The sequence below is a fragment of the Tympanuchus pallidicinctus genome, unplaced genomic scaffold, assembly GCF_026119805.1.
Source record: "Tympanuchus pallidicinctus isolate F22 unplaced genomic scaffold, pur_lepc_1.0 scaffold8, whole genome shotgun sequence".
Lineage (NCBI taxonomy): Eukaryota > Metazoa > Chordata > Aves > Galliformes > Phasianidae > Tympanuchus > Tympanuchus pallidicinctus.
The window spans coordinates 44,255,405-44,263,564 of NW_026294802.1; the positions used below are offsets into that span (position 1 = coordinate 44,255,405).

Below are 8,160 nucleotides of genomic sequence, written 5' to 3' on the forward strand. Positions count from 1 at the left end.
GCTACACTGTGTGGGGAAACAGGTTAACTGTTTTCCTGATTTCCAAGGTTGGATGTAGCTTAGGATGGCTATTGCACCACTTAAAATTATTCTAAAGATGAAAATTTCACAATAAAACAGCTATTGAGCTTTCCTCCCAATTCATATTCCTCCCAATGCATATATTTTTGAAAAAGCAGTTTCACTCACTCTTGTATTGCAACCCACCCTTTGGATAAGTTGCTTGTGTGGAAGGGACAAGGTCTGTTAGAAGGCTTGGTAATCATCAGCAGGATACACGTACAGACTGAGGGATGAGAAGTTAGAGAGCACCTTTGTGGAAGGAGGTCTGTGGGTTCTGGTTGATGTCAAGTGGAACATGAATCAGCAGTGAGCCCTGGGGTACATCAGGTCCAGCATTGCCAACTGGGTGACAGAAGTGATTGTCCTGCTCTTCTCTGCAGTGGTGCAGCCTCACCTTGAACAAACCGTGGAGGTTTAGGCACCACAATATGAGGACATATAACTATTACAAAGTATCCAAAGGAGGGCTGCAAGAATGGTGGAGGGTCTAGAGGGCAACATATATGAGGAGCAGCTGATGTCCCTTTGTTTGTTCAGCCTACTGAAGAGGAGGCTGAGGAGAGGAGTCATGGTGGACTACAGCTTCTCATGAGGGTGATGGAAGGGCAGCACTGAGCTCTGCTCTCTGGTGACCAGTGATACAACCTGAAGGAATGGAATGGGGCTGCAAAAGGGGAATTCAGGTTGAGTATTAGTAGAAGGTTCTTCTTTTCCAGAGGGTGGTCAGGCACTGGAGCAGTCTCCCCAGAGCCTGTCACGGTCATGGCACCGAACCTGCCGGAGTTCAAGAAGCATTTGGACAACTTTCACAGAAATATGATTTTGGGTTATCCTGTGTGGAGCCAGGAATTGGTGTCAGTGATCTTTACGAGTCTCTTCCAACTCAGGATATCCTACTATTCAACTCTAGGGCTCTATGGTTCTGTGATTCTCTCTTGTATTTCTGGTTGTCAGAAGATATGTTGGTATTTAAACTGTCTTTAAAATTAATTAATAATTTTCTAGTTTCCTTTTTTATCTCATCTACTTTTATTTTTATGTATATATTAATATCTCTTTACACTCCATCTTTCTGTCTCATGTTTGCATATTGCTCATTACAATAGGCCTGGGTTTAGTCTATGATAAATATGTTAGTCCATGAGTACAGCATGTGATAGTGGAAAAAGAAGGATAGGATAAAATCAAAACCCTAGTGTTGTTAAGAGATAGAAAAATTCTCATCCATTTTTTCTCAGGCATATCTACACATATACATAGGTATATACATTATATGTTATACATAAAATTAAATACATAAGATATATGTGTGCATATATACCTCTGTGTATGTAAGGGAGAAAAATATACTTGATATCCTTCACTTTTCCTTGAGATCAGTTACTGTTATTCTGATTTTTCATTCCAAAGCTGTGTAAACAGAATTAGTACTGCTGACAGACAGCTGGGAGAAAGACACAGATCTTCACAGTAAAATTCATTTAGACTAAGTGGCTGATTTAAGCATGTGTTTCATGATATTGGGGAGAAGAAAACAGAATGTTATGACTAGCACATTTCAACAATCCATTTTTAGAAATGCCAATTGCTCTGACTTATGCAGAAAACAGCCCCTCACAGTGCTCAGACCCAAATTCTGAATTTGAAAGATGGCCATGACTAACAGCTGCCAACACATAACAGGCACAATGCCAACAGCTCAGACAGTTTCTCATGCTACACGTAACTGGGGGAAAACACCATGATAGGTTACATGCTATGTTACATGTGTGCACAGTCCAGATCATTCATGAAATACAGATTGAGATATCACATTACATTAATCTGAAATGCCTTTAAATTAGACATGGCACCCAGTGTCTCAACATATTCTGATTCTTAAAGTGGTCCTGGCTTTCCATAGTTAAGAATGCTCAATTTTTAAATTTTTATTCCTTGCCTTTCAAATAAATGGAACTATTCCTACTGTATCATTTCATAGGTCAATCCTGTTTGTTTGAAGTATTTGGTCATGAGCTTCTTATATATGGTTGTCTAGTTTTGCAATGCTGTTACAGAGAAAGACAATAAAAATGTACAAAAGTATTAGACAAAGTATTTCAATCTTAACAGCTCCCCATTAGCACACAGCAGAGAAATCTATGTGGGAAAAAATGGGGAAAATGCTATCTCCCTGTTTTTACAGTTGGGTGCTTGCCCATGCTCTCTTCTTCTGTTCTGTTGACTTAAGCTTCTGGATATTCTTGTAAGCAGGGTAGTGGGTTAGGTGAAATGTTGGTTTGAAGCAATACATATGTTCTTGACTTCTTTAACTGTTTATCCTGTAAGAATCTAAGTTCTATATGTACCTTCTAGCATGACATGGAAGTTCATTGTGTTATGTCTTTTCCCAGTGCAAGGTTAGAATTAAACAAGACTCCAACTCCTTCAAGAATTCTGTTCTACTTCAGGATTTCCAAGTAAGTTAGCTAATCAACACCTTTCACAGAGAGTAGGAGTAGCTGACCTGCTTTCCAGACAGATGTGTGTTACTTTGACATTCTTGAACGCTATCACATACTGAGCCTCCTAATATATCCTCAAAGCAGTTTGTTTCCCTTTGTGAACAAAAAAAAACTTGTTCAGCTGCTAAAAATATTCTGCCTAGTTAATAAAAGATCATTGCTTCCCACCCATTGCTCAGAAGTGATAATGTCCTGGTTTATTCAGGCTTTTTTCCTTGAGGCATTCTGCGCATATCAGAAACCTGAGGATTTCTGTTCCATTTTCCTCCAGTGTTACAAGCAAGTCCATCCTGAGAGACTGTATTGCATCTACCAACACTGTAGCTTTGAAATATTAACTGAGAATCCCACAGTGACTGATAGCATTTTAAAACTGACTGAAGGGGTGCTACAAGGGAGTAGTATGAGGAACTTCCTCACCACCCGAGTCTCGTGATTGAATGTTTACTTTCAAAAAAGCTTCTTCACGCTGCTTTTTTTTTTTTCAGGGGAGTAAAGGAAAGTGGAGCCTAGACTGCAATTTTCCTCGCATTCAGAAAGAAAATCTCAGCAATATGCATGAAGGCTTTTTTGTTTGGTCACTTATCTGGATTGTTTGCCTCTGCTTGGAAGAATTAAAGCATTTTCAGAAAAGTAATCTTATCACATGAGAGGGTAATTAGACATTTCATAATCCTATCACCCTTGCGCCGAAATTACCTTGCCCAGCTGGCAATAACTCTGCTTCTAAGAACAGACTGAGCAGCAGCACAGCATGAATTATTTAACTCGAAACTGCACTTCCTGTTTTTAAATCACTGGAATAATACAGGCACCACAGACAGTAATTATCCCCAGTGTAGAGAGGAAACAGTTAATGGAACCTGCCTTTTAAATCAATATTATTAATTCAAGAAAAGAACCAGCATGTACTATCTGACGCCTATGGAGTTTTGATCTGGGCTTGATGTCACACCAAAGTAAGGCGTTGCCATGGAGATTTGAGCGTATGTCTGCATATCCTTGACTGCCAGCAAGCTGCAAGGAGTGTTCTTGGAGAGGAAGTGCCCATCTGTAGTCAATCGCTATTGTTCTCACCAAGCCACATGCTGGCCTCGCTGCAGCCCGCTGAACTGCGTCACGGCAGAGCAGCATCAGCCCCTCTGAATAAAGACTCCCTGTTGGACCAGATTTATCCACCCTGCCATTTTCACTGTCATTTGATTATCTCCTTGTATTTTCTGACTGTGCTAATGCAGTCTTTTAGTGCTGTTATCATAGAAATTGTATGGCTCAATATATCCTAAAGCTGGACAGATCTCCTTGTGTTTGCTTGGTTTTTTTTTTCTTCATTCTTTTCATTTGATAAAGGGAAAACACCCATACTATGTCAGTTTCTTTGGTCCATTTCCTCTCTCTTGGATGCAGAAGACCTTGAAAATATGAATGTACTTTCTCACCTTGTACAAATTCAAGGCAACTGAAAAGTACTTGCAATAGATACTTGTATTAAATCATCATTATTAATTGCCGGCATATGTTTATAGAACAAACACTGGTAGTTTGGCACAGTCCACTATGGTTAGTGAGTATATCTGTTTATCAACCAGTTAAGTATTGGGCTAATATGCAAGTGGCATATAAAATCATAACACTATTTCTAGTAGGATCACATCACGCAAATTTTCTTATACTACCAGAAAACAATGTGAAAATACATCTTCCTGAAAATAAAATAGAGTTTGGGGAGGTTGTTTTCTTGTGCAGTATTTAAAGTAAGATCTGATAAATTTATGCCATGGATTCTAGGGAATTAATATATTGAATACCATATATAAAAAGAATAATCTAGAACAGGAAGATAGATTTTATTTTACTATTTTCTCTTTATAGAATAATAGAACCTTTAAGGTTGTAAAAAACCCCTAAGAACATCTAGTCCAACTGTCACTCATCACCACCATGCTCACTAAACTATGCCCCTCAGTGCCACAACCACATGTTTCTTGAACATTTGGGGATCTTCAGGACACCTTCCAGGGCCTGAATGCCTTTCTTGTATGAGGGACCCAAAACTGGACGCATTACCCTTGGTGTTGCCTCACCAGTGACAAGTACAGATGAAAAATCACCTCTCTAGGCCTGCTGACTACAATATTGCTGATACAAACCATGATGCCATTGACCTTCTTTGCCACCTGAACACACTGCTTTATTCAGAGCTCATATTCAGATGGATGTTGACTAACACCTCATCTTTTTCCTCCATGCAGCTTTCCAGCCACTCCGCTCCAAGCTTATAGCAATGTCTGGGGTCGTTGTGACCAAAGTGCAGAAGCTGGAGCTTTTTGAAATTCATACAACTGACCTCAGCCCATTGATCCAGCCTGTCCAAATCCATTTGTAGGGCCTTTCTACTCTTGAGCAGATGGACAGTTCTTTGCAGTATGATGTCTCACGCAAACTTACTGAGTCTATACTCAATCTCTTAATCCAGATCATCAGCAAAGATATTAAAAAGGGCAGGCTCCAATACTCATCACCAGGGAACACCACTAGTGACAGATCACCAGCTGGATTTAATTCTATTCACCACCACACTCTGGGCGTGGACATCCTGCCAGTTTTTTTACCCAAGAAAGAGTACACCTGTCCAAGCCACAGGCTGTCAACTCCACCATGAGAATATTGTGGAAGGCAGTGTAAAATTCTTTACTAAAGACAAGGTAGGTTAAATCCACTAATCAGCTCATCTGGTCAAAGAAGACAAAGTTGGTCAAGCAGAACATGCCTTTCATGAACTCATGCTGGCTAAGCCTGATCTCCTGGTTGTCTTGCACATGCTGAATGATTGCACTCAAGATAGTTTGCTCCATAACCTTACCCAATACTGAGATCAGCTGACAGGTCTGTAGTTCTCCAGATACTCCTTCTGACCCTTCCTGTAGATAGGCATCACACTGGCAAGTTTCCAGTCATCTGGAACATTTCTGGTTGACCAAGACTTACTATAAATTATTGAAAATAGTTGTGAGCACCTCCACCAGGTCTGCTTCTTCTTTCCTCCTCATTTCTATTCTCCTATTCTATTTTGTACATCACTTACCAAGAAAATGTGTGCTTGAGCTACTTCTATTTGAAAGAGATGTAAGAGGTTTTCAAAATAGTCAATGTATGTTCTCTCCTCTGCTATTATGCTCAGAAATGACCATGCCAATTTTGCAGAAACATTGAAATGAATCAGATTTGAGCAGATACCTGGCACTGAATGCTGCAGGAAAAACAGGTAAAGTTTAGTAAATTCCAATAATAGTGAACATTTTGATTAGGAAGAATGTGCTTGGCAGAGTTCTGAATCCTCATCTAGCCATTGTACATTGTCTAAATTCACTGCTACTGGTAGTAGGTTTATTACCCAGGTTGTGCACAAGTGAAGTACTTTTATTTCAGTTTACGTTGTACATACATGTTCCTAATTGTATGATGAATGCAATTTCATATTTGCTGTCTGCTCTGTTACTATAAATACCAAAACTTCTTTCGTCCTAGAAAGCATAGCACAAACAAACAAACAAAAAATCAACAACAAAACAAAACAAAACAAAAAACAGAACCAATAAAACAAACTTCTGTGTGCTTGCCACTGCAGGAATGCACAAGAAAGGAGCAGCAACTTTCTCCCATCCTCCTTCCATCCTTCCCAACATGTTATATTTATATCTTTTCCAGCTGACATGTACGTTGGCAAGCTTGGAATCCCCAGTTCTGAACTAAACTTCTGCAGGAGACTTGGCAAGTACTCTGTGAAGCTGGTCTGCTCTGCAAATTTTCTAATTATACTGAATCTATGGATTTTTAAAAGAAGTTTCAAGGGGATGTTTCTGAGCAGCACTATCAATTTCATGAGACACATGTTCGTGCTAAGTTTTCAAAGGAATGGCCAAACAATGTGATTTTGGTGTTTTGCTGTATTGTAGGCTATAACAAGTGATTTTTGAACTTTTGGAAAATACAGTTTGGATGAAGAGGCCAGTCTCACTTGCACAAAGAGGACCTTCACATAGAAAGGTAGTATGTCTAAGCCAAGCAAGCAAACACAAGCTTTCATATCTGAAGTTGGGTGACTAGTTGGATTCCTAGACAAGAAAAAAAAAAGGGATTACTTGGATGAGTACCTCCATTCTTTGGAAATCATGTCAGGGAATACAAATATTGGCTGTAGTAACAAGTAAAGATGCACTGAAATTTGTATGCTCCTGCAGAACTTGTGTATGTCAGGGAATTGTCATTTCATGAAAATTTTCCATTAGAAAACATTGAGGCAGGCTAATATTCTTCTGAACAAAGTTCTGAATTTTTTACATGATTGATTGAGAAGACTATTGCATCAGCTACAGGAGTTCTAGGATTCTGTGATTTTTGAATAACTGCTCTGATAAATTGTCAGATAGCTGAGATTTCTGGTGTTTATTGGATCTCCAGCTTCAGTTCAATCTGCCAAGTAGTCAAGATGAATGGGTGGGGCAATCTATAAACTACTTTTGTTCTCAATATGGAGTTCTTGCATTTGAAGAAGGAAATGTGCAAATCAAAGTTGCATGGGTTTCCTTTTCATGGTACGTGGACAGGGTGACAGGACAGGGGGAAACGGACATAAGCCGCAGCATAGGAAGTTCCACACAAATGTGCACAAGAACTTCTTTACAGTGAGGTGACGGAGCACTGGAACAGGCTGCCCAGGGAGGTGGTGGAGTCTCCTTCTCTGGAGATGTTCAAGTCTCACCTGGATGCCTACCTGTGCGACCTGCTGTAGGGAACCTGCTTTGGCAGGGGGGTTGGACTCGATGATCTCTGGAGGTCCCTTCCAACCCCTACAGTTCTGTGATTCTGTGATTCTGTGTGATTCTAAGTCAGAAGATTTCTCTAGAATACTTCCTACACTTGATGAATGAGAGGAATATGTTTTCAATATGTGCTTTTTTTTTTTCTTTCTTTTTTTTTTTTTTTTCTTCCCCCAGTCCCATTCATTTGGGTTTTTGATGTCTTTTCAGTGCATGCAAAATGGCATTTTGAACCACTGCCAACAACCATAGCCTATTTTGTGTCCTGAAAAAACTTGCCAGAATGGTCCCCTCCAGCAATAAATGACCCAATTTATTTATGACAGTGCCAAGAAAACTATTTCCAAGATGTGCATAGGTCAAGAGCTCTACTGAAATAGAGAATGCCTTGAAGACCTATTGCATTGTTTATTATTTACTGTGTATGTTGCAAACATACCCTGAGGTCACAATCAAAATCAGGGAAGTCGAGGGAGATTGAAAGAATAATGATCTTGCTTCCAGTTTGAGACTATCCTTATAACTTTGTCACTCTGTGTCTTGTCACCTCTTCCCTCTAGGACATTAGTTTACCCTTCAAACAATCTTCTTTTAAAGATCTCCTTCAGTTATCTTTCCATTTCTATCTTTGCAAAGCTGCAATCTTAAACTACTAAAAAACTACTGGCTCCTCCAATAAGAGGCATCTCATAATAAGTGTTTCAAGTTTTATATTTAATTTAGATTCCTTCTTCTTTTACACACATACATGCACACATGTGCACATTAAAATA

At 39.4% G+C, this 8,160-nt stretch overlaps 1 long non-coding RNA gene across 1 annotated transcript in view; it reads right to left on the reverse strand.

The window, feature by feature from the left end:
- Positions 1-7,438, reverse strand: part of LOC128073911 (uncharacterized) — a 90,249-nt gene extending 82,811 nt beyond the window's left edge. Inside the window, exon 1 of the long non-coding RNA XR_008202931.1 lies at positions 7,342-7,438. This is a non-coding gene — a long non-coding RNA (uncharacterized LOC128073911). The remainder of the gene's footprint in view (positions 1-7,341) is intronic.
- Between the last annotated feature and the right edge of the window lie 722 nt (positions 7,439-8,160).